Source organism: Anas platyrhynchos, chromosome 22 (assembly GCF_047663525.1).
Source record: "Anas platyrhynchos isolate ZD024472 breed Pekin duck chromosome 22, IASCAAS_PekinDuck_T2T, whole genome shotgun sequence".
Taxonomy (NCBI): Eukaryota; Metazoa; Chordata; class Aves; order Anseriformes; family Anatidae; genus Anas; species Anas platyrhynchos.
Genome location: NC_092608.1, coordinates 454,073 through 481,049, shown reverse-complemented (window position 1 = coordinate 481,049; position 26,977 = coordinate 454,073). Strand labels below are relative to the sequence as shown.

The window sequence follows — 26,977 nt, the reverse complement described above, 5'->3', positions numbered from 1 at the left end:
CACAACGTGGTTTCATTCCTTCGTTTAGAACACCCAGATAAAGTGTAGGTGGTGCAGGAGTGACACGGAGAAACATAAGTGAGACATTCACACCATGTTGCAGGGAAGTATCTGACTTTTATTATTTTTGTATGCAGAAAGGTAAGTTTTAATGTGGTTGCTGAACTGGAAAGATTATTTTAAACGAGAACAGAACAGACTTTGTTATTCTGTTTGCAGTGGTTGTTATGCCGATGACTTCACTACCCCACAGCTGCAGTGGATTCTGGGGGTGCTGCCAAGAGCTGCTTTGCCTTTTCCACAAGTGGCTCAGCTTGGCCCATAAATCATCCCCAAGCATAAGAAAGCCCTTTGGCAAGCAAAACGCCTTTCCTTCAACACTGTGAAGGAATAAAATTCCTATAGTCCCAGCGTGGCTTACAAAAAAATTGGTAACTACTGGTTTAACTGGTGTGCTGGGGATACCAGCTTGAAGCCCTGCCAGTACAAACATGTCTGTCGGCAGGGAGGGAGAAGGTTCTGGACCTTACTCTGCCAACAAGAGCAGCATACCACCTCCGTTCCTCTTCCTTCTCCTGCCTTTTTTGCAGTTCTGAGCTCGCTGTTTCCATCAGCCTGGTTCTAAGGAAGGTGGCGGAACCACGCTGTGAGTACCAGGAACAGCTTGACTCTGCGCTCGATTGTACAACCCCACAGCTCACTGTGGTTTGGTGGGCAAGTATTTATGCCTGTTTTGCAGACACACCTGAATGGCAACGTTTTGAGAGCTGAAATGCTTCAAAAAGAGGTGTAATCTGTCAGTGAAAGAAAGGATCTTACTTGCCTGTAGCTTGTGTTCTGAAAATCAGCCCCCTTCAGGGCATCTGAACTGGGAACTCAGAGACTGTTTCTGCGAATGGTTTTTCACTTCTGAAAGTCGTGATCCCAGTGACTTTACCTGAAGCATATGCGAGGGACTGAGAGCAGCATTGCTAAATTGCGCTCGTCCAGACTCCCAGCTGACTTCCAGGCAAAGCCAACATCTAGGTAACTAGAGCAACACCGGCCCTTCTGCATACCTTAATTAGCAGGAAATGATGACCTGTCCAAGAACAGCCTGCTGCTCACATGGAGGCAGGGTACGAGTACCAATACCCAGCCAATGCGAGCTCCTTTGGCAGCACGCGGTGCTCTTAGGGCTCCTCCAGCCCCATGTGCATAGTAACAGAATCAAACCAAGGCTGGAGGCATTAGTAAAACATTCCCTGGCACTCTGGAGCTTGGGACAGCTTTCCATATGTAGCAGATGAAATAGTATGACATGGGTGTGTATATGTGTAACTGCAAGTACAAAATTAGCCCGTAGCAGTGCCAAATGCCAGCCTCGGTGGATTTGCAGAGGATTCCTCCGGCACAGCCTCGGGCTTTCTTGGGGTTGACGCTGGTACTGGCTATGGCGTGGTACCTCCCGTCTGACCCAGCTAAGACAAGGCATTCCAAAACACTTTTTGTAGAAATCGCAGGACAATGCATTGGAAAAGGTTTGGTTTTGCTTTCAGAGATGCTGTCTGTGCAGAATTAGTGACAGCATGAGAAAAGTATTTGGCAAGTGACTCCTGATCCCAGCCCTATCCACTGGGGATGGTGAGCAGTGTGGGGAGGGGAGCCCGGGCGGAGGGTGGGGAAGAAGGGGCTTGGAATGAAAAAGGCAGCAGGTGGCAAGGCTCAGTGTGGAGACCCCTTCCTGCCCCGAGCAGCACTGCCCGCGGAGCAGCCGCCCCGATGCTGCCCCTCCAGCGCCACGCACCCAGCGTGAGCTGGACCCAAACCCCGGGGCAAGTGCAAATCCGAGCAGCCTTGGGAGAGGAGAGCAAAGTGCCCGGTTCTGAAAGGGCTGGGGGAGAGGTTTAACGAGAAAGATCTCATTTGCACTTTAAAGAAATCAAGTCTCCTCTCCAGCTTCCTCCACTGTCCCCCTTCTTTTCCCTGAAGTCGAAGCCGACATCCCAGGCGCAGGAGGGCTCTGAGCACAAAAACCATCAGCAGACAAGGGAAAGATGCTCGACCTTTTGTTGCCAGGAGCCAGGATTGACCTGAAAACATGAGATGCTGCAAGAAAACATGCAGTAAACAAGGTGTGTGCATGGGGGGAAAATGGTTTTTCCTTCCCCACAAAGAGATGGGAAGAAGGTGAAAAAAGGGGGAGAGGGAACAGGTGCTGACTGCGGATGCAGGTTTTGTACCTTCAAGTCATCTCCCACCACAGCACTCCAGCATCCCTAATAGGCCGGTGCTGTCTACAGGGGTAAAGCACTTCAGCTGGACTCAAAGGACTTCTGCCAGCATAATTCGTGAACTGCTGGGATGACCTTGGCCTGCTTTCTTTCCATCCCTCTCCCATTTTGTTTATACAGATCTCTGCTGCTTATGGCATGGATTGCCTCTTCCTACGTGCTCAGCAACACCCCTACATAAGAAACAACTTTTGGGTCCCGTTTTAACAATGCAGACATGCAGCACTTCCACCAGTTTTCCCACCTGGTGGAAAACATTCAGAGAATACATGTCATTATGTGTCAAAAAGGGGAGGGTATCTCAGAAACTCCTGAACTGGAAGGGGTCTGGCTACAGCCCGTAGTTATCTGGCGAGTCATCACTCTGGTGTGTTCCTGTCAGCTTGGATATCCCCTCCTGCTGAAAACGCTTCTGTCCCTCTCCCCCAAAATGTTGTGGCTGTGTCATGAACTCATCAAAAACTCCACCTACGAACACCAAAAGCAGGTCAGAGCTGTACTGTACTGCACTCCTGCAAAAGACAGAATTAAGTTGGCTGTAGGAGATACTGAGGGGAGGCACAAGACCACTTCCTGAACACGTCTCTCGCAACTCACCGATTATATCCCATCCGGGTTAGATCCCAGGCAGCAACAAACAGCAAACCCTGCTCTGACACTTCCATCCCAGCCCCAGCCCCAGGAAACCTCGGTACTGGCTCCAGTGTGTATGATTTTCTTTCATTTTCTCTCTTTGACAAATATTGGAATACATGAAGTCGCAAAAGAAATACAGAAAATCTGATGCAACTTTTTTTGCCATCTCTTCATGCATGACTTATCAAAAACCTCAACCCAAACCCTACAAGACTGGAATAAATATTTCCTCATTTCTTCCTCAGTTTTTCTTCCACTGCAGCAACTTAATGACTTGTTATCAAATAGGCTTTGCACTTGGCAAAGCGGTTTGTTAATACACATTTTCTCAAATCCACAGATGTAAGAAACTTCATGACACAAAGTGGGCCCAGAAATATTATGCAAAGCATTTACTTAAGCTTTTGGACCGTTGTTTTCTAAAGCAATTGATATTTGAGGGAAAAAACATACATAGAAAGATTTATAATGTTCCTTGAAAAGGAATCTCAAAGTACGTTCCAAAGGGAAATTTTGGCACGTGAACTTTCATGTCAGCCCTTTTTAGACAAACTGAGACTAAGCAGCCTAATTTGGCCTCTAGCCAAGCAGGGCCACATTTGACATGTCAGATCAAATTTCCCGGCTCAGTTCAGCAGTGGAGTAACAGCACGAGACCAGTGGAAAGGACTTTTGACTCTCTACTTCTCACACAGCCCGGCCCCACAGCACCAGGCTAGCACGGGGCAGGGGGGTGAGAGTCGCTTCTCGTGGCAGAGGACAGAAGATGAGCCCAGAAGAAATCCTTTAATTTTGTGATTTGGGACTGATCATGGAGAATATCCTTGAAGCCTGAGGATCTACCAAACTATGCTTCCTGAAACAATTTGCCTCTTTTCACTACCTTATTTCCACTGCTACGCTGGGCTGATGAGGTGGCTTGAGCCCTTCGCTCCTTCCTCTCCGCTCCGCTGCACCCACCCAGCGCCTGCCGCACCTTTGGGGCGCTCTGTGATGTGAGCAGCTATCCACTAGGGGATAAGCTAAGACCACTACAAGCAGGACAGTGCTCCTGTGGGAAGGAGGCCAAGCACAGGCCCAGTCCTGCAAAATGGTGAAGCCAACGGGACCACTCACAGAACACCATGGGCACTGTGGTGGGGAAGCTTCTGCCTTGTTAAGGGGGGAAAATAGGAGGTGAAGACTTGCCTAGGGAACATAGCTTAGAAATGTAACTTCAGACAAGAAGTCTGTGCTCCACCTTCTGATCTGTCCTCTGGCGATAAAACCTCACCAGAGCTGGGAATAAATTTGGCATCAAATTCCAGAACCTAATTGAAAACACAGAGCTGTGAGGACGGGGAGGAACGGCGCATGTTTATCTGTGTGTGTAACCTTTCCCAGGCTAGGTGTGAACGCATTTCTGCTGCGTGTGGTGATGGGAACGAGTTGGGAGAAGAAGGAGGCCAGGCTTCTGCTCTCCGAATTCAGCGCTGCTGTGCCCTGGGGACCAGGAGCAGGTGCTGAGCCCCGCACAGAGCTGCCGCAATTCCTCCCTGCAGACACTGAGTGTGCTCCGTGCCAGTGCGGAGCAAAGGCTGGGACCTGTGCCCTGGCCCAGTCCCCTCTGTTTAGAGAGGGGCTGGAAAGGTGGTTCCCACACCAGCACAAGTCACAGCGTCCTACGTGGCATCCTTAGAAAGGTTTGTTTCTCCTCCCAATTGGTTTAATGTCCTCCAAGCTACCCCGATACCTAGAACTCCCTATTTCTGTCTCTACAAACACATTTTGGAAGTAGTGGGAAGCTGAAGAACTCAATTTCATCCTCTGGTGTAAATCAGATGTGTCTCCATTGAAAACTGCAGCTAAAAAAGCATGTAAAACCAGAACAGGCAAAATAAAAAATGGGCTCTAAATCTACAGACAGCATAGCAGCGTTTTGCTCAAGCTATCTTTTTGCTGCTAGCTCATGCAAACAGCTGAGTTCAGTTATACCATGAGAAAGGGTGGGGCTTCCTGTCTCAGCTAATACTCTGTCTGGGTGTGAAAATTAAGCAGCTTTCTCATTAGGGGCACAAACCACAAGACCAGACGCCCGTCTGATATGAGCATGGAGAAACCCCAGAGATAGACTGCTCGGGTTCAAAACGTGTCAGACATCCCAAGATAAAAATACACGAGAAATGAAAGAGAGGAGTTGGCAGTGAGCACATTTCACCACCAGCATCTAATGCCCACGCTGGCACTCGGTGCTGAAGCAGCAACCCAGCTGGTGCTGCAGTGGCTCAGCACCCCACTGACCTGGTCTGCATTTGAGGTTCATTTCAGGTTCGCTGGGTGGGCCAGGTCTCCCCACTGATTTTGTGAGCCTTTGGTTAAGAATTATTTAATGTGTTTTTCCTGTTACAAACTAGCCCTGGACCACCTCAGCTCACATTTTTCCCCACAGGAGCTTGGTGTTCGGCAAATGCCTGGCACAGCACCTGTTCTACAGCAGGTGGTAAGGCAGATGCAAGACCGTGGCTTTCCTCACCCAGCAATGGAAGTGAACCCAAGCACTTATCCCGATCTCTCCAGTCCATGCTTCTGCAGAGCCCTAGCAAAGTCTCCAGATAATACTTGCTTAGATCACTGCTGAGAAATCAGAGTATCTTGAGCTCTGTTCCTGCTCCATGAAGAGTGCACTGGGTAACAAAATGGGAACTGAAAGGCAGGACTTTCAGGTGCTATTCTAAGTGGCTTTACTTGGTCACTGGTGTGACCATGGACCAGTTGCTTACACTCAGCTGACCCCCAGGAATAACACGGGCGCTGTTACTCAGCCATCCTACAGGAGGTTTTTCTTCTGCTCTGACTTGGAAGAAAAGGCTGCAAAGTCTGCTCGTAAGCACAGGGCGATGATTGTAAGTTGCACAGCCTTGTGACACGCCATTTCAGAAGAAACCTTTACCAGTGATGAGTATTCAAAGGTGCTTCTACAGGCTGCTGAGATGACAAATCCTGAGCTTGGGAACTGCCGCTGGAATTCTCCACGTGCAGCTTCTGTGAACTGCAGGCCTGGGTCTACCTAGGAAGAGGCTGAATCACGCAGAGCTACAAGAGCTCTGTGCTTATCTCGTTTGTCCTGAGACTTCTTTCAGATTTCTAGTCAAAATCAAACTAAAAAACAAAACCAGAGGTATCTGAAATATGGAGAAGAGCCCTTGATCTGCATCCTTCAAGCCTCCATGGGCACACCACCATGTGGTGAGAACACCTGCTTCCCAAAGTCTCTTTGTGACTTGGCCCAGAAATGATTCCTAACATATCAGACGCCTTCAGCAGGACTGCATTTTCACATGGATTAAAGAAAAATCAGCTACAGACTGATAGCTGTCTCAATAATACAAGCTAAAAATAATGCAGTTCTGTGGAGCCGTAAGATTTACTGCTTGTCTACTGCATATTTTTAAGACAGAAAAAACCTACCCTGCTGCAGTGTCAGTCCTAGAAGTGTATGTAGCGTTTGTTTTATTCTCCTTTTTTTTTCCCCAGCTGTGGTTTTGCTGGGCAGCAGCCCAGGCAGCAAGACCAGGGAGCTTTCCATCTTCCCATGTTTAACTGCTCTGGTGGAAGCACAAGCACCCATTTTACCCCGTCATCGGTGAGCTCACACCCATGGGAAGCATTTGCTTTTGTTCCTGCCTTTGGAGCAGACGCTGCCTTCAGACCAGCTCTGTGCGGGGGACCCTGCTGGGAATCCCCCGGCTGCAACCAACCTGTTCCCACTCCCATCACCGAGCCCTTGGGGCCTCGCCGTGTCTCTCCTGGAGGGAGATGTCCTGCTCGTGCAAAGTGCAGCTTTTACTGCACGACAGCCAGGTGAAGGTGACTGCTGCGCCATCTGATACAAAGAGTGCTATGGCAGGAGGTGGCCTTATAGACATATGGGGGTATAGGAGGTTAGTATTCTCTACAATGCTTCTACATAGCTCCTGGCTTAAGTCACCAGCCATTTTCAGGGCTTCTTGTCTTCTCTTTTATTTCAAGATTTCTCCCTTTGTATTTATCTTACTATAAAAGTTGGTTCAGGTGCCATTCGATGACTGCACTTACCCTAAGAAGGAACAAACATTAATGCATTTCTATAATTCATGGTATTAAAAAAAAAAACAGAAACAATGCCCCAAGAAAACACCAAATCCAGAAACTCAAACTTGAAATGGAGGGAGAGAATGCAAATAACGTCACCACTTCTCTACCTCAGAAGGATCAGTGAGCCTTCGGGGATTCTTTTAGGCCACTGTGCACTTTTCTGCACCTCACCAATTTTTCCCTGTCTGCACTGTCAGGGAGGCAAGAAGGGGAGCGGAAGGACACAGCTAGTGCTACTGGAAACTTGTGCTGAGAAAATGCTGAGCCACTTTGATTAGCTGCTTAATTCCCGATCGCAACAATTACTCTCTGATTTCACCGCTCCCCCTGTAAATCTATCAGAAAAAATTATTCTTAGATACAGATCCACCTAACCTAAACCCGGCTGCCAACCCCAGCCTCCCAGCACCCCAAACTCCACAGCTGCAGCGCTGCAGCTCGCGGTGCACTCGGAGCCAGCTCTGCACCACCCCCTCGTCCCAGCAACACGCGGCCACGATGACAACAGCGCTGCGCACAGTCCACAAACAATATGCTCCATTGGAGGCTCCAACAATGAGCTCTGTTGTGCTCTAGGCTCTGTGGCCTGCATCATTTGTGTCCCCGTAAATTAAGCTGAGTACCCTTGGACTGTTACTCAGAAGCCACAGGACAGGCACCCCACGAAATTGGCAGTTTCTCTTCATTTTCTGCTTTTTACGGTTTGATGGGAAAACATCAAGTATCTCAGGCCTGACAGTCAAACAAAGTAGGAGGCAAATTCTGTGTAACTGACCGACAGGTGGAAAGGGAGTTTTGGGTGGTAGGAAGGCAGAGAAGAAAAAAACAGAGGACATCCTCTGTGCCACAGAACTGTGTTCAGAAAGCACAGCTCCCTGCACCATGGCTGTAAGGACCGCATGGGTTGTTCAACCTTAGAAGTTGCCAGCTCTCCAAATACCACGTTTTTAACACCTATTCCTTTAGTCTCAAAACTCTAGGAACTTTCGGGAGTTGCTCAACAACAGCAGGATCTCCCACCCCAAGTGATCCTTCATCTCCAGCTGCTCTTGCTGGGACGTCTCCGCGAGGAGCGAGGACGGGGAGCCGACGTGTGACACGGGGCTATCAGCAACATCAACGCCAGGTGTGGCTGCAGCTGCCTCCTATCTGCACGGCAGCAGTTAGCCCCTGAATAAAGCTCTCCTCTGATTTTCCTTCCTTCTTTTTTTTTTTTTTTTTTTATTTTAAGAGACATCTAAAAAGATAGCTGCTTATTTTCTAAGCGATGTACTTGGGATTTGGCTCCTCGTGAAGCAACTGGGAGCCTCTTTTCCACTGGCTACGAGTTTGTTTTGCCCTTCCAGTGGAAACTAAAAGTTATGGCTTGAAACGAATTCCCTGCCCTGTGGTTTCAAACAAAACAAAACAAAACAAAACAAAAAAAACAGCTCCCGCTTCCCGCTGGTTGAGTCGAGCCAGTGGTGGAGCCCAGCGCAAAGCAGGTCAGGGGACGGCGAAGGGAAAGGGCCCCTCTTCCCCTGGCCGTTTGTATTGGCAGTGGCTGGCTGGGAACTCTGCGATGCCGTGGCAGGCCGAAGGAAGGGGGGTGCGACTGACTGAGAAAAACAAAATAAGCAGGCATGTGTGCCTGTGCACACACAGGCACGGGGGCGCAAGGCAAACAAGGCAGGTTTGGCAGCTGGAGGGAACCGAGGGCTCGGCCCCCGCTGCAAGGGAAGCGGAGGGAAGTTCTGCCATCAGATTCATCAAGGAAAATCAAAATTTCCTCTGCGAACAGATCTGCTTTGCCTGATCCTTGCTGAATTACTTGTGGGGTCATGGTTCTGGACGTTAAAAAGCCCTCTGTGGATATTTTCTCCTCACATTTTCTTTGAAATGAACCCAGGAGCTCTTGCCGTAACTGCACGTAAGTTCCAGCTGCACGCTCTCTCCAAGGCTTCGGTTCCTGTACTGTGGAGACATGTCCACTCTGCCAGCCAAGAATCTCATTTTAATTTCAAACGTTACATAAAAGGGCAAATATTCCCCTTGCGGTTTCCACTAATATCGGCTCTACCAGGCACGGTGTTCTTCCTCCAGCACCAACTGATGCACAAAGGCTCTCAGCGATGGGGTGGTTTGGGAACCCCACAGAGGGGAGGGAGGGCTCTGCATGGGGCCGAGCTCTCCCCAGGTACGAGACCAGCAGCCGCAGCTCCAGGGTGCCCTGGTTTGGGTTCCTCCCCAGCTCCCCTGGGGCCTGCAGAGCTCCCTGCGGCACACAACCGGCCTCTGACTCAACGCGGTGACGCCCCCACAAAGCTCCCAGCACCCCACAGTTCGCATTCCTCCTTTTAGTTAATTACAAGGACGGTATTTGTCCGCAGAGACCTCCTTGCTCTTCAGCACTTCTTCCTCTTGGGTTCATCTGCCCTTCATTCACAGGCTGTGCTCACGGGGTGCACGGCCAGGTCCATGGCACAGCGTTTCACCGCTCTGTTACGCTCCAGCTGGGTCCCCCATAGCCTTCTGTGCCAGAACTTCACCAGGCGCTCGGGCATGAGCTGAAACCCCCTCGTACAGCACTGAGCATCAGGCAGAAATAAGGCAGGATTGTAAGGATCAACTTTATGGAGAGCTGCCAGAACTACAGCTCCTTAATCATTTTGTATTTTTAACTGCCTGTGTGCGTTCTGAGGCGAAGCTCTAAGGTCTGTGTTTAGTCTTAAATCAGAATAATTACGGGAGGGAAAGAAAAATAATCATAATGGCAGAGTCAGTAGGAAGCGCGTATTTTACAGCATGCTCTCACAATCCAGGGGCAGGATCAGGCCCTTGCATCCCACCACCTCAGCAGGGACTCGCTGCAGGCTGCTCCTCCTCCCGGCCCGTGGCAAAGCCTGGCACATGTGCGCCGGCACGTGACGCCCAGGGGAGAGGGCAGTGGAGCCGGGCCACTCGCCAGCCTGCGCCAGGGCCGGCAGTCTGACACGTCACGATGAATTACTTCAAAGGCAGAAGAGCCAGCGGAGCGTGGCAAATACAACCCCACTTGTCTGCACAGCGACCCACGCTTCCTCGGGGTTATTTATAGGGCCCCTCCGACAACCTGCTCCGCATCCCCACCCTTCTGTGACCTCAGGAAGACGCCGTTTGTCAGCGGATGTACTCGGGTTCTGGGGCCATCTCGGTAACCAGCACAGCAAGGCCCAGGGTAACAAGTGCAAGGGGATCAAACACTCCCAGATCAGGGACTGATGTTTCCAGATCCGATGCAGGTTAAGGCGAAGTGCAATGGAAGCCCCTGGTGCTGATGAGCAAGTGGTGCGAGGCCCCCATTAGCTCACTGGTTCCCATGGGGACTGCTACCTGCAGTCTTCACCAGAAGAAGACGTACAGACTTGGCTGAAGGAGCTCAGCAGTGACCATACAACTAGAGATATTTTGGGTGCAGATGGGTTTAGGTGCATTAGACACTGAGTGCATTCAGTATCATCAATGGGAGGCTCTTCTCCTCGTATCTTTGCTGTCAAGACAGGCCATTGCTATAAAAATGCCGTTTCTGAGGAGTATCTTCTCACCAGCCATATATAGAAGATAGGAAAAAACTTAATTCTTTGCTTACAAAATGTTTTGAAAGCTCCAGACAGGCAGATGCTTCCTTAAGTCCCCGACAATAACGTGCTCTACAATTCCAGGAAAGCCACAAGAAGCTCATCCACTTTAAGTAACTGTTATTACTTTTGAAACCTCCCCAGAGCGCCGCAGATGAAGGCAGAGAACCAATTACAGCGTTAGGCTTCCAAAGCTGCTTTGGCTGCCTTGAGAAACGAGCATCACGCGCTCTTTGCTCCAGATGCAGAGTCGGGGGGCAAGTTAGGATGGGAGAGACAGGACAGGAGGGCTGGGGCGACGAGACCTGTCCTTGTTCGGCAAATCCCTGCCGCATGTGGCTCCTCCCCGGCCAGGAGGGCTTGTTTCAGGAGAACCTGCCCTGTTCCAGTGGGTGCCAGACCTCAACAGGCCTTGTTTCAGCTGGGATGTTCACCATGCATACACTTTGGAAAAGACTTCTGTCCTTTACCACGGCTGGTACCAACCACCACCAAGCGGAGTAACTGAGCAAAATGCTCCGGACACCTGACACGCTCACCGGTGAGGCAGGGGAAGCCGTGAGCAAATTGTCTCCTTCAGGACGCAACAGAGCGACAAAAAACCCACCCATTTTTGGTCTATCCCAAGATAAACTCACCTTTTGACTTCAGATAAAAGATCTAACAGGAAACACCCCCAACCCATATACAAATATATAGAGCTGGATACACCTCATCTCAAAACACTAATTTTGTATAACCAAATGAGGCAGTAGAAGATAATTAGACGGGAAAAATGGAAGGGGAACGGGATGGACAGGAGGGGAGAATCTGGGGCACCACAAGAAGGCTTTCAGTTCTTGTGTAACGTGACAGATTTTAAGCCTTTAGGGGGAGAACTGGCTAAGCAATATTGCAGTGCAGCGTGACTGCGCAGCCACATGGGTTGTGTCTGCTGCAACTCTATTAATAGGATGGGAGATTAGAGAGGTCTGACTCCGGATGGGCTGCATCCACCAGGGCGATTCCTGCTTTCTGTCCCTGCTGTCTCACCGCAGAGGCTCGCAGGGGTGTTCCAACAGGACGTGCACCCCGACAGGGCCGCTGGGGCACGCTGCCGCCGGCTTGGGCTTCTCGTAGCGGAGTGAAGGGGTTGCTGGCCTGACTCATCCCCCAGATCCCACAACACATCCAGGCTTCTGTTTATATCTACTTCAGTTTAATGGACTTTAAACACAAATTTAATTTTAAGTGTTTAAGTGAATTGTAGAATTTAGGGCTCAGTTGGTACGTGTATAATGAGCTGGGCTTGTTGCACCGAAATACTAAACGTGAACACCCACCGGGCACGACAAGCATGTTTTTTCCCTCTTACTTCTCACTTCGGTGTTACAATGTGAGTTCTGTTCCACATCCCTCTTCTGCATGCGTAATGGGCCCGACCCCTATAAAGACGGTCAAATAAATATCTGGTGACCTCACGAGTATGAAAATAAGCTTATTTGAAACAAAAAGTATATCTTCAGGGGCTTTGGCACTAACTTTCAATTATTTTTAATTGCCTGGAAAATTAAAGTAAGAAAATAGTGTGGTATAAATGTTAGGGAACATTATTAAGCAGTTTTCATAATATCTTAGCCGTAGCTTAATGGACAAAAAGGGTTTTTAAACCTCGGTCATCTGTTCAATATGAATGGACTGTCTGTTCCCATACTTCCTCATGGGGCAACTGAACCGAAATATTCTGTGATAGAAACCAGACTCAGTTTGACCTGGTAGGCATCGAGGACTCCACAGAACCTCCAAAATTTGGGTTTAATTACAAACCACCACAGAGCCTGGACTGCAGCCTGAGACCAGAAACACAAAAAAAAGGAGTTGAGAGAAGGTTTGGAGCTACAAACACCAACCTCCCTTCCCCCATTTTCCTTTTCTTAGCCACGGGATGGAGTTTTCTCTCCTATCACCAACAGAACTGACTTACAAACTGCGAAGTAAGCAAGATTTCCAAGGTAGCTGTCTAAGTCTGCCCTTCTTGGGAAATAATGCTATCACAAGTCTCTGACATGTCATCAAACACATCATGGGAATCAACACAGAATTGAAATTCAGCCCTGGTACCGTGACAGCTTCAAAGTCTCAGGCTTTATTTTTTTTCTTTTGTCTGAAACTTGGAAGCCTCAATCCAGCCTCGCAGCCTAGCCAAAGAGAAGCAAAACCTTAAGTAAGCTCCCATTTGTGGCCTGCTACATTCTGGGCTGAGTAGAAGTGTGCTACATTTGTGTCAAAGTCATGGTATAAACTAGCAATAAATACCTCACCCAGAAGTCTTGGGTTGTGGGGAAGACTAAATCTGGCCCTCGCTCTGTGAAAGCAGGCAGAGTACCGCCAGCAGGAGCACAAGAATGATCAGACTCCCGTGTGCTGGGAGTGAAACTGCTCAGTTACACACTTGTTGCAGTCAAACGCCAAAAGAAAAAAAGCACAACCTGAACATGAAAGACAATGACGATGAAGCTAGATTGGCCACCCTTTCACTTGGGCAGCCCAGCATAAAAAGAGGAGTCCGAGTAGACCAAGTCATAGAGTAGACCAAGTAGACCAGTAGACAAAGTTCAGGTGCAAGCAAAGGCTTTGTATCGATTTTATTCCCTAGTTAACCAAGAAACTACACCACTAGTTCCAACACCAAATCTTTACCTTGTATTAAGGACCCCTCTGCTCCCCATTCACAAGAAGGAACCTAACACCAGAGCAGATTCCCCTGGAGGTTCACCAGGATGCCCCTATGTTAGAGCCCACAGCCCGCCCTGGAGCAGAGCAATGCACCCTTACACCACTCGCTTGCATGGGGCGAGGTGTGTGGCTGGCTGGCTGAGATTTGTCACCTGGTGCTAGGCACCAACACAGCAGGATCAGGCCTGAGGAGGTAAAATGCCACCCAGAGACTGAGCACAAGCAGACGAGATGGCTCTGGGGGAGGGCTGGCTGCAGACAGGGCAGGTTTTTGTCTCCACAAGGAACAAAGTAACAGCCTGCTGGGATAAATGCACAGTGCTGCTCACAGTGTAAATTCAGCTTAGAGAGTGTGAATCAGAGGGAAGCTGACATTTCACCTACAGAAACGCTACCGATGCTGAGAAATATAGAAGTTCATCTCCAGGAGAACCTTCCTGGCCAACAATGGGAACAAAAATCATCACCTGCAAGTGGACATAAAACTAAACTTACCACTGCAACAGCCAAAAGCTTCTAACGCCTCAATCACATCAGGGCAACAATAATTCCTAGACATCTAAACTCTCCCCTGCATGGGGCTTGAGGGTTGCTTTCCAAGGAATTTTGCTCAGGTTCTCCCAACCACCATGGTGAGACTTTTGCTTAAGGGGGAACAGAAAAGAACGAGGCTGCAAATTCACCACCTCCGCAAAGCTCTCTGCAGCGACCTGCTAATCCTGTTCTCTGCAAGGCCAAGTTCAGCTAACTTCCCCAGGCTGAGCCGTTACTGTACAGAAGCAAAATCCTACAAATGGAACAAAATCTCAGCATAACAGAGAGAAAGCAGCAAATTTCAGGAAGTGGGAAGGAAAATTATTTAAAATACAGAACAGAACCCACAACTTTTATCAAGGAATACGGATTAATTTTGTGGGAGAGAAGTTTATCATTTCCACTGCTGCTGCTGAAGTGGGAGGAAGGAACTGCGGGAAGCCAGGCAAATAATGTCTGGCTCAGCTGTTCAGGGTAGCAGCTGTCCTGAAATCTTCATTGGAGGGAACAAGCCAGGAGGTCAGGGAAGTCATGATTATTTGGAATGAAGAAGGAAAACAATAGGTTGGGGCCCTCTGTCTGCTTGCCTTTCTCATGTCCTTTGTTAGCTGTTGTCTTCCCAGAATAGCTGGCGAGCTGTGTTCTAGGCAGGTCTGGGCTTTGGCTTTGTCCATGCCTTTTCTCCCTGCAACTTCATAACTAAAAAAGTGAGACCCCCTTTGAAATTTGGCTTTCTCAGCCCTCGGCTTTGTTGAGTTTCTCTCCTACGCATGAGCAAATGCTGAGCTGCAGGTGACAGTCAGTGAAGCCACCCAAATCACTGCTGTGGCACCAGTTACCTCAGAGAAACTTCAGAGGGGAGGGAAAGGCAAGTGCAGCCAGTCACCTGGCTGTACACCGCGAAATTCCGCTGAACAGATCCTGGGTGCTGATGGCGTTCCTTATTCATAGCAGTCAGTGAACAAAAATGGCCCAAACCCAGTTCGTTTGGGGTGCTGTAGTAAAACGTGGTCCTCGTCCTGTCTCTCACAGAAGAGACTCAAAAGATCGGGTGAAACAAAATAATAATAATAATAATAATAATAATAATAATAATAATAATAATAATAATAATAATAATAATAATAATAATAATAAAAAACAACCACTTTAATTTAGGATTAGCAGTCAGTGGTAGAAGCTCTTTGCCTATGGATGTAAGGATGAACACCAACCCTGCTGAATGTTACACTGCAAGCAGTACTAGGGTAAAACTATGATCAGAGAAAAAAGATTTCTGGTTTTAAAGTGCTTCCCCCCCCCCGCCCTTTTTTCCTCCTCCTCCATACAGCTTTAATGTTGAACCACAGATTAAGGGTTTTTGTTGGGTGCCATCAGAATTGTTTAATGGGATGCTTCTTGTGTTCAAATGTTGGTAAAGAGACTCACGCATGGATTTGAATAACATCTTGGAAGAAGACTGAGAGTTTAATAAGAGGGCAGATGGATTGAAAGATTAAAAATTCATTTGATCCCCAACTCCCAGGCAAGTAACTCCTCCCCTTTCATCCTACACGTACCTGATTCCTGACACCATATTAAGAGGCAGAAGGCACGAGAATAAAAGCCCAACAAAACCCAGAAGTTTTCATTTTATCCTTGGGACAGGCTTGATCTGGTTGCGCAGGAGATGAAACCACATTACAGTTAGGTGATTTCCATCCTGGATATTCACCATCAATAATCACTGTTGCAGGGCAGTGCTATGTGATTTACAACATCACCATACTATTTGTGAGAGCTAAACCTTTTTTTTTTTTTTTTCTAATGGTATTTGGCTTGGCTTGTTTTTTTTTGAACTGCTGCTGTTCAACAGAAGACATGTTTCTCTAAGCTGATTTCTCCATGGCTGAGGATTTAATCAGGTCAAAGTAGCGATTAAAGCCTGGACTATAACCACAACCCTTAAAGGGATCGCTGTAACGTTAAGCTTTCCCCCACTCCCCTTTAAAATCCGAAGTGATGTAGTATCTATCTGTCAGAAATGTAAAAAATATCTCCGATTTGCTACCTTCTGTGTTGCCCTGGATAAGCTGTAAAACTATGGGTAAGTACCAAGAGACTAAAATATGCAAATGAATTAAGGGCTGTACTTAATGTGAATGCATTAGCACCATCAAGACATCCCTGAAGGTGGGTTTTCTGACACTCACTTTACTCCAACACATCCACTGCGAGCTCCCAGCACAGCTACCTCAGCCCGTCAGGGCTCCTGACATTCTTTCCTACGGTTTTCCACTTGCTACATTGTAGGTCCGTGGTTCTTTCCATCCATCCAAAGACAGCACGACAGCATGTTCAGAGTGGTGAGAAACAGAATAAAACATGTAAATGGAGCAGCGTTTCCACAGCCCTGCACAGAACAATCGCAAACATTAAGGCCAAAAATGTGTTTTTTTTTTGGTGGCAACTAATGTCAGAAATTAGACCTGGCTTGACAGCAGCTTCAGGCATGACCTGCATGGAGAGCCAACAAGCTGTGCCACCCTGCACACCAGCCCTGCTCCCAGCCTCACTCTGCACAACAAAAGCAGGCCAAGTGACTCACTCCGGTGAACGCCAGAGCTCGGGATGAAGGCTGCTGCATTCTGGCTCCTGAGGCTGTGCTCCAACCACCAGAAATCACTGCAGGCTCGGTGGGTGTATTATAAAAGAGGCAGAGCACCACCAGCTTCTCCTGGGCTTGGTGGAAGACCCGCATCAAGCGTACAAGGGACGTTTCCAAAAGCATCGATGGGGAGCGCGCGCCCCACTGGCAGTCAGTGTTTGTCTGGTGAGCCTGCTTGGCGGCTCAGTCCTCTCCTCACTTCCATCACTGTGACACCTTTGAGATACCAACTCCTGCTTGGTATGTGGGATAACATCTTCTTCCAAGCTATTCCTGACACTCTACTCCCACTCCCCTTCTATGTGGTTAACCATTTTAGAGCTGATTTGGGTCATGACTAATAGGATCCGATACTAAAATCATGTGCTGTTGGCAGTATCCTAAGAGCTATCGGCACCCAGGTAGGATGCAAGTGGGGGCAGCCTTAAGATGGGTGGGAAGGCATTCGCATGGGTGTTTTCTTTCTTCCCCTTTTTAATTATATTTAGCATTAAAGCTGGAAAAAAAATAGAAACCTCACCTTTACTCTTTTTATAGTCTATTTCTTTACTTTTTACATCAGTCTAAGCCCAAACTTCCTAACAAGGGCTGACAGAGTGGTCTCCAAGTATGGCTAGGATGGAGTAGGGACACTGAATACGCAAATGCACACTGCTTAATTTGAAGATTCACTGAATTAAAGCAGTTGTGCTTGTTGTTTAAATCTGGGATCACAAACCTGGGTTTTGTACAAAATTCTCTGGTTCTAACTATTTCCATCTCATCCCAGTTAATGCAAACAACACGTACCCTTCCCGTGGAGAGCTCCAATTACCATTTCTTGTTTCCACAGAGAAACTCATGAATTTGAAGGAAGAGACACCCCTTCCCACTTCTGATGTTGGGAGAATGGGTTGTTTAGCTGCTGTAGGGCAAGAAGAGCACCCTAATGGTTAAAAAGGGCAGAACTGCTGGCTGAACCTCTGCAGAACGGCTGCGAACTGGGGATGCTCAGCCTGGAGAAGAGAAGGCTCTGGGAGACCTCATTGTGGCCTTGCAGTACTTGAAAGAGGCTTTTAAAAAAAGATGGAAAGTGACTTTTTGTATGGGCAGATAGTGATAGGACAAGGGAGGAATAGTATTAAACTGGAGAGCAGAGATTTGATAACATCTTACTGAGGCAACACCTCACATCTGGTATATTTTTTGCAGTACTTTCTGTTCCATATGAAACACTGAAGCTACAAGAAGGACTTGAATGACTGGCTCTCTTCTTGCCATTTCTTTTTTAACTCTGACACAAATAACTTTCTGGCTCAGAACAGCAAAGAAAACGACGCACACTTTTCCCCAGATACAGGAAGCACTTGGGGCAGCAACCAGACGGTGAGCGGCAACCCCTTCCTGGGGCAGAACGGTGTTACCTGTGAATGCCTGGAACTGCCCCCAACATGCAGACCACAACTAGAGCAAGTTATCCATGTGCAGAAGCGGTTTAGCAGTCATAGGCAAGGTACCCGGCTCTGAAGGCTTTTACCACTCCAGCTACACGCCTGCCTCATTTTCCCTGCTCGAGCTGTGCTTTTGGCCAGCCTGCAGCATGTTTACAGAGGAGGCTGCAGCTCCGCAGCCTGCCTCACGTCACCTCTGCACAGACAACCCCAGCAGGGCTGTCTGGCATGAGGACACCACGCAGCCGTACACACACACACGCTGCCTTGTTCCCCATCTCCCCAGAAAGGATTCTGCATATCACTCTCCGGGAGAGAAAGGAGCACCACCATGTTCTGTAGAGTCAGAGCACTTCCAGTGCAGTGCTGAGGCTGCAGTTTTGCTCTGTCCTCTATTTCCACTTTCCCTTATGTCAGATCACATTAAAGTAACAATCAATTTCTCTGTCTGTCTCTCTCTCGCGCCGTGCAAGCACCACCTCTCTTCCCCCCCAGTCTTTCAGAGGCAAGGGAAACTTGGCTTGCAGCCCAACATTCATCAATAAGCCAGCGACATGGCTGGTGGAATAACCTGGCAGCAATGTGTCTTCCTTCTTCTTTTTATTGGCTTATATTCAAGCCTCACACCTGCTAAGTATGATTACTACAAAGATTAAAATTTGCAGAGGTGCAAAATAAAAATAGCAGACACGCAGCCTGGGCAAGGACATGGCTGTCTGACCAAGCAAGGTTTAACCCGAGAGACTAAACAAAATTAACCTCTACTTACCGCTCCAGCATCGTACTTGGCTTTAAATAAAGATGTTTCAAATGCTCAGGCAGGCACTATGCAGGACTGTCAGCTGAGTATTGACAATACCAGCAGTATCCTAATGACTTCTAATGTTCATTAGAAGCTGGGGGCAAAATCCAGTTTTCACATCTCCAGGCACGCAGGGATAGATTTGTGCAAGGAACGCACGGGAGCAATGCCTTCATCCCGCAGGAATGATGCTTTCATTGCACATTTTCCTTCACCACAGCTATGCCATGTTTGCAGGCAGAAATATTTGATCAGTATTTAAGGGTCCACCGCTCTGAGCCCTGCGTGAACCACAAGTTCCAATTCCACCCTGAACTGACCCGAGGGTCCAGCAGGGACGTGCCGCGCTGCCCACACCACGGCAAAGCCAGGCTGAGATTGAGCTCCCATGTCCTGGGCTCGCACAGCACCCTGCTCGCCCGGACTGGGCACCACGGCTGGCAGAAGAGCCAGTTCAACCTGAGAAGGCTGCATGGAGGAAGACTAGCTCTCCACAATCTGTTACCTGTGCTGTGAATGCTCAATGGATATGGATAAAAAGCAGGACACAAAGCCTCTGGGTGTGCACACCTTCCCGTTGTGTCCATGTTAAACTAGGGAGGGAAGGTGAGCAGACCCAGGCAGAGCAGAGGGGCACAGACGCTCCTGACTTGCATCAAGCAGCGCAGCAGGACAGGTTAAATGGCTGCACACAGAGCACAGAACAACCCCCAGCACCTCCCCGAGGCAGGGCATCCCGCCCCGCGCACCTCTGTTTCCCCTGCAGATGGCCAACAAGCTGCCCTGCACCGTTTGTGCAGTTTGTGCACATCAATACAAACTCACAGAAACACACACTCTTTCCAAATATGTTGAAAATCTGTAATTTTAAACAGTAGTTATTCCGTTTCTTGATTGGCTAGGAATTTTTGTAAAGAAAAATGAAATATAGCAAATTGTATTTTTCACTGTTATAGACAAAAATCCATCTGTTACTTAAGGAGAAGAAGCGATCTCATTTTCAGCTCGGGCTCTTCACTCCGGGTAACGATTGCATTTCCCCTGGCCACACGCTGTCCCACCCTTGCTCGCGGCTCTGCTCTGCCCGAATCCCTGCAGCTGTGCCGACAGCCTCGAGCCTCCATGCAGCTCACAGCCAATTCGGAAAGGATTGCTGGGCCCAACAGCATTACTTCTCGCTACCAAAGGGGGATGAGATCAGAGCAGGGGTGCCCGGCTCCCTGCTCCACGACCTGGAAGCCACTCTGCCCCTAAAGCAAATGCTCCTGCAGCAGCACCAGTGCCACCAAGGCAGCTGCTGGGGCTCTGCTCCGGGAGCAAAGACATCAACTCCCAGGCTCATCGGGTCCTGCTCTCCCCTAAGCCCTCCATATAAACCCAGTAGAAAGGGGAAGCCGGCATCTCCGAGCCTTGCTGATAGACCAAAGCTGATTATTTTAGCTCCTGCCAGAGGCTCGCAGGATTTTAGGGGGAAAAAAAAAAAAAAAACACGCAGCAGTGCAGGTGTCTGTGAAAATAAAGAGAAACCATCAAGTCTCCTAGGAGGAGGGACTGCGAGGAGGAGGGGAATTATTGTGGTTTAGAAAAGGGAAGGGGCTGGTAGAGAGAAATGCTATAAAAGCACCATGACGACAGCGAAGGGTGATGGAAAGGTCAGTCCCTTTCAATAATGCTCCTTTTTTCTTTCCAAATGAAACACTTGGCCACGTCCATCGGCAGAGTTCAGCTGGAGGTAAATGACCAGACGTGGGGCCATAAACCGTCTCGGGATGCAGCACTGCTCTGCCATGGGTGGGGCTCGCCCTTCAGCCCTTTTCCCCTTTCTCCTACAATGCCAATTTCCACAGCAAAAGACCCCAAAATTGCACCAAACAAAAGGTGCTCTTCTGCGTGTCACAGGCAGAGTGGGGCTGTAACTCCTATTTACCTCTAACAAACACCTCTGGATGCCTAGCGCCCGTCAGGAAGGACTGCAGGAGTGAAAAATAAGGTATTTTCAATAATGAACTAGTGATTAATCCTGATAGGCATGCAGCCCTTAGAATTACTTTTCAGCTGCTAGTGGTAGGTGGTCAAATTATACCTTTCCATCACATTTCCCACCATTGCACATCTCCTCGGTACATTCTCTCATGAAATGCTGTAAGGATTCAGAACAATTAAACCTAACCACTGAGTAATTCCCACTCCTTTTTTTCCCCCCGATATGAAATCACTCTTTCTAGTGTGGTACTGAAGTGCTTTAGGAGAATAAATGTGAGCTCAGAGTTGCAGCTCAGTATTAATGCACAGAAATGGAGCGCTGTAACAAGAGGTGCAATGCAAAGGTTGATTGTTCCATGCACGAGGCGCTGTGGCCAGCTGAACGGTTATTTAGGGTTTTCTTCTGTGTGTGACATGGGGAAAAGCTTTCAGGAGGGAAAAAATGATTACTGGGTAGCTAATGTTTTTAATATTACACAAATGAGGCATTTCATACCTACCCTAATATTCCTTAAGACCATGAGTTTTTGTTGTTTATGCACTGACAATGGAGCCTTCTAATTTATTTGTTAGGAGCAGCGGGGTGCTGGCACATACGCAAGGATGGCAGGGAGTAACAGATCCAATATTCCTGTAAAGCCACAGGAAACTTTGAGTAGCTCTCCCTTCAGGGCTGCAGCTTTCCTTTCACCACTGGAGCGAAGCCTTTTACATGTATGGCAAGTTCAAACGCCCTTCACCTGCTTTAATGTATTTGTGCCTGCTGCTCCTTGGTAGATCTGGTGACTGTCCAGGTCTGCTTCCAGCTTCTACACGCCGCTCGCTCCTCCTCGCAAGATCCTTCCACCTGAACAGGGTGGGTTTGGTGCTTTTAAACAAGGGGAGGGGGTGGAACAGTGTGGTCATTTCTCGCTTCTACTGAGCAAGTTGGTTTGTATTTTATTTATCGTTTGTTGTTTAATGCTGTCCCCTTCTCACACTGCTTTGTAATAATAAAACGGAGTAGTTCCTTCCTTCCCAACTAAAATTGGAAATATGAAAAGAATACACAGAAAACAAAAAGCCCATTTTTTTCCCTCAGATCCTAAACCTTTAGCTTCTCTTCGGCAAATTCTCTATCACACTGTGATACCAATTCTCTTCCCATGGTCACTACCAAGCATCTGGCATTTCAGCTAGATGGCTTGGCTGGGCCTGGGGGGGAAGAAGGGGATGCCGGGTTCTCTGCTGCCATCAGGGATCAATAATACAAGAAGACTTCTCTTTTCCATCAAGAATTAGAGGAAACACTAAAAGTAGAAATACAACATGGGCTGTGGTGTTATTCTGCTTGGGAAGTTTATTCATTAGGATCCTGAGTACGTGAAAAAGGAATGATTTGTAGGAATATTAAGGTAGCATGGCTATGCCTACAGTCTCTTTGTTTACAACCTGTTCTTGGGCTCTTTTGAGTTTTGCTGTTAAAAAGGCTTTACAACGTGGCTGACAGCTTTTCCTCCCTTTATTTTTCATATGCTAACAGTGAGTGCATTTTCATGCATATTTTTCAGCAACACAAATCTTAGGATTTCACATCGCACAACCTCTGCAGGAGGAGCAGGCTCTGAAAGTCCTTAAAGAATGGTGTGTGTGTGTGTGGGGGGGGGGGTGTTGGATGTGCCACCCCCCAAAAAAAGGGAAAATCAAAAAGTAAGGAATGAGCAGAGCTCTTCGGGCAGTAATTACAACAACACCTCGCTGCCTTTCTGAGCACTCCAGTGTGACTCAGCCCCTAACAATGCCTCGGAGATAGGAAGCGTCGCTGCTGCTGTGTAATAAGCGGGGAAACCGAGGTAGAGAAATGGGGATGTCTTTGTCCAAGGCCGCACACTGAGGTCATACTGCAACAACAGAATGGCATCTGCCAACCCCCAGCCACGTACTTTCTTCTGAATTGAAGTTCCCTTTAGCCGGCAAATTGCTCATGCAAACCGAACAGGTTGCTGATATCCTTTCGGTAGCATCCACACTGTTATGCCTTTGTGAAGAGCTCACCAGAATGGAAAAGAATTTGAGCTGTTAAATTACATAAGTGTGTAGTCACCACCTAGCAATGGAGAAAAAAGGGCTGGATATTTTCAGTTACAACTAGATTTTCTAACCAGATGGCCAGGAGAACTGACGTCACTCACATTCCAAATTACAGAGCTGCTTGAAAGCTGCTCCAGCGCTAAGGATGCAACCAGGCCTGCATTCTAAGTTGTTTTCCAACCCCACTCTGCAAAGATACCGGCACTGCTTCTGCTGTGATTTTTGTTACCGCTGGCGAAAATCTGCTTCTTCTGGGACACACCTGCCCCAGGCTCCCTCAGCCTCAGGGATGTTCACATCTCCTTCCACCAGAATGAGGAAAAATTCAGTTAAAAATAAAGCACGGGCTTAGTATTCAACACAAGCTTCGGAATATGGCTTGACAGGGTCATCAGAAATCCTTAGCCTGGGAAGTTTTCTAACTTTTACTGAAAACTTCACAGAAGGGACTGTCCACTGATGTCTGCCCAAACTGAAATCACCTGAGCGGTTCGTGCTGCGCTGCAGAGGAAAAGCTCAGGGAACACACAAGGATCCAGGCAGTGCCACAAGACAGTGGGACAAACAAAAGAGGGCATTTGGAAAGCCACCTGAAGTTTTAAATGTCAATTTCAACCCGGAATCAACCGAAATATTTCACGTCTGCTGTGCTTTTTGTTGCTTTTTGTTGGTTCTGTTTGTTTGTTTTGTTTTTAAATTTAATAGTGAAAAGTCAGTAAGAAGCCAGCAGGAGCTTTGCAACACAAGGAATGCTGGATCCAATCCAAACGCAAGACCCCCCCCATCCCAGCGAAGTCAAATGTCTGAACAAGTTCCAAACCTGCATCACTCACTGCCTGGACATTTTCCCACCTTCAGTGAAATGCAATACAAAAGGGGCCTGCAAAGCACTTTTAAACCAACCCATTTCAGAGTTACAGGGGAGCGGGGGAGAAAAGCAGAAAGATCTGAAACCACAACGCATTGCACTCTTATCCTACAGCACCTGATGAAGCAGGAAAGCAACATTATGAATTTTAAGATGCTGTTCCTCCTGAGATTCGCTGTTGTTATAGCTTAGGACAGCTGCCCACACTCGCACAGAGCGCTAAGGCTGATAGGCAGTGGAGAGCCTCCAGACGTAGCACATCCAGCTGCAGCAGGGCTAACAGCCCCAGCTCACAAAGCTATTCAGCAGGGGAAGAGGACAGCTTCTGAGCAGTATATCACAGCCGATGCTGTAGCATGAAGAGGGCTTAAAAGTGAGAGGAGAGTCAGGCACAGGATGGCGTTACCCATTAATCGCTATTTTTCAGCTCGTTGCAGAAACATTTTAAGGCCACCCACCAGGAGTCCGTAATTAACACATATCTGCAAAGTGTTCTGGGCTCCTCCAGCAGAACTGTGGAGCACTATCGCTATTTGCACCAACATAAAAAAGAGCAACAGGAACGATCTCTTTCCACTGGCTACTGTCCTTAAAGACATACAAAAGGAATGTGAGTAAAAGTGATCTAACTCTTTCAAAATACCCAACTATAAAGCTGGTTACAGAAAGAGCCAGAAGGAGTACTGAGAAGAGAAGTTCTAGCATTTCTAGCAAGAGGTGTAATTCTTTAAATCATCCCTCTGTGCAAAATAAGCCCAGTATTAGTTGTGTCTGGAAGCTGGCACGTGAAAGCCTGCCAAGTTTCCATGCAAAATAAAACCTTTTATTTGTTCAAATTTCTCCACCTTTATCTCTCTTTCCACACAAAAAAATTGTGGTTGAATTATACATTACAGTTCAATCAATGCGCTAAGGAGGGATCAAAATCTGAGGGGGGGAAGGAAGGAAGGAAAGAAGGAAGGAAGAGGACACTGGGCAAAGAAGAAAAAAAGAGAGGAACTCGAGCAGCTTTTGGAAAGCTGAGAAAGGGTAGGACGTGCTGCTGCTCACAGTTTTAGAACAAAAGCCAAACAAAACAGAATAGGGAATGAAGGAATTTGGAGATGTACAATACTAGCCCGAAGTTACACACCAAAACGTCCCCAGAGCTGCTCACCCTGCAGGTTACCCAGCATTTGGCAGGGAGAAATCCCACCCGGCTCACTCGGGAGCAGCGCCTGTTTTGGAGCTGTATCCCCTGGGGAAGGAGCTGCGGTAACGCCGTGACCAAACTGCTAGCTGCAAAGCTAAGTTATCTGCGATGGGAGAAGAAAATCCCAGTTACAGCACTGAACTCTTTCCTTCTCCATAATCACTATTTGCTGTAGAAGGCAGCTGGAATAAAAGGCGTGTGTCTCGGCTGTAGGGGCCTCGTGCACGAGGACAGCGAGAGGCGCAGCACAGCCCCTGGCACGCTTACGGCTCTCCCTCCCACTCACCTCCCCTCTGAAGCTTCCCCTCACCTTTTCACTGTTTGGCAGCCCAATTTTAACCATTTTATTTGCCAGAACCACAAGCCTCAGGCAACAGTGAGCACAAGGAAGGCAGTGACTCAGGGTGTAGGACACCCTAGCACAATGTTGCCTCGTCTCCTTTACCCTCGGAGCGGAGCAAGGCAGAAAGCAGTGATCTCATTTTTACAGGCCTCCTTCAAAACAGCTTCTTCGTGCTTTTGTTCAAATGGGATTTTACCTCAGAAACAGGTCTATTCACAGATGTTGATGTAATGAGAAGAGCTAATAGCAGCTGTCATTTCACAAGACCTACAACTGACAATTACAGGGAGAGGGTGTGCCACCAAGCACTGGAAAAGCGCTGCCTGTGCTCGCACTACTCACACAGGAACACAGACATGCTTTGGTTTCTCACTGCCCACATTCCCGTGCTGCAGGACACCAAGTTTGGGTGCTAGCAGTGCCTCATGGCTGCCCTGTTCCTGAGAGGGCCGAGTCTCGCTGCTGGTCTCTCGTACTCCCGCCGCGGGGCCTACCCGCGGCCTGCAGGCCCGCCCGGCAGTGCCACAAGCTCACCAAGAACAGCTCCTCATAGTAGTGGTCTGAAGGCACACACAAACCCATGTGACACATTTACACTGGAAATAGGTAGGGAAACGTCTGCATGTGACCAGGTTGGTGATGGAAGGTGAGGGGCGCAGCACACAGGCCATCCTGCGACCTGCCAGCCGCTCTCTGAGTCCCACAGATCACAGTGGAAAAATTCCCTGTGTGACAACCACCCCGCCACCCCAAATACTTCAAATCTAACTTCACAAATGGCCCACAGCACGAGCTTTGCAGTCTCTGATCATTATTCTTGTTAATAAGGAAAACTAACACTTGCTGAATAAAGTCATAGTGTCTAGCGGAGAATTTTAAGACTGCACCCCTAAAAAAAGAAAGTACATTTTGCTCACTTCTGTCCCAACCCCGCCAGTGCAGCTGTACGTACACCACAGACACTAATAACTCCATGGCAAAAACCACTGCCCTTATTTATAAACTCCAGATGCCACACACACCCTAACTAAACTTACTTGTCTTCAAAAGTAAGTCTTGAGATGCTTTAAAAATACTTTTAATCAGTGAAAAACAGCTATTAATTACAAACCTAATATATTGGGGACTGAGAGGGTTCTGTAAACTCAGGAACTCTCCAAGGAACACACTGGGCTCAAACAGAGGTCCTACAGCCATTAAAGGTTCTTTGCTTCTCCACTTGCTGGGCTTCCCTGTGCTTACTGGGGTGCTATTATGCATCAGTTGTCCTGGAAAATTTATTTTTTACCATGATCAAGGAAGGTGAAAAAGGCTTGTTTGACTAGAGCCGTTAAAGATCCATTGGATTTATTATAAAGTCAATAATTACTCCATTGCTTCTTGAGTTTCTCTTCAATTTTCCTTCCTCGATGAGAAGAGAAGCCCGTTTTTATCAGGAGTAACAGGCGCAAGACAGGATCGCCTGCAGCTGACTTCACTGACTGCAGTGTGCCAGGCTGAATTTCCATGAACACTGTCCCCCTTTTTCAAACCAACAAACAAAACAAAACAAAACCCCAACAAAACCTACCTCTTATTACCAGACAATACAAATTCAACTAAGAAACATCAGCTAATGCACTTGAACGGAGCTCCCCGAAATGCAACAGGCACAAAGTCAAGGTTAAAATGGGAACAGGGGCTGCTTGTACTGGACGGCCTGGTATATAACTTCTGCCAAGTGCTGTTCCAAAGAGACATATGGATTCTAGACTCTACAATGATTTCCCACTTGT

The 26,977-nt window shown here is 48.0% G+C and overlaps 1 protein-coding gene across 2 annotated transcripts in view; it reads right to left on the bottom strand.

Moving 5' to 3' along the window:
* SKI (SKI proto-oncogene) overlaps positions 1–26,977 on the bottom strand; it is a 133,792-nt gene that overhangs the window by 15,408 nt on the left and 91,407 nt on the right. The gene's annotated exons all lie outside the window — the stretch shown is intronic.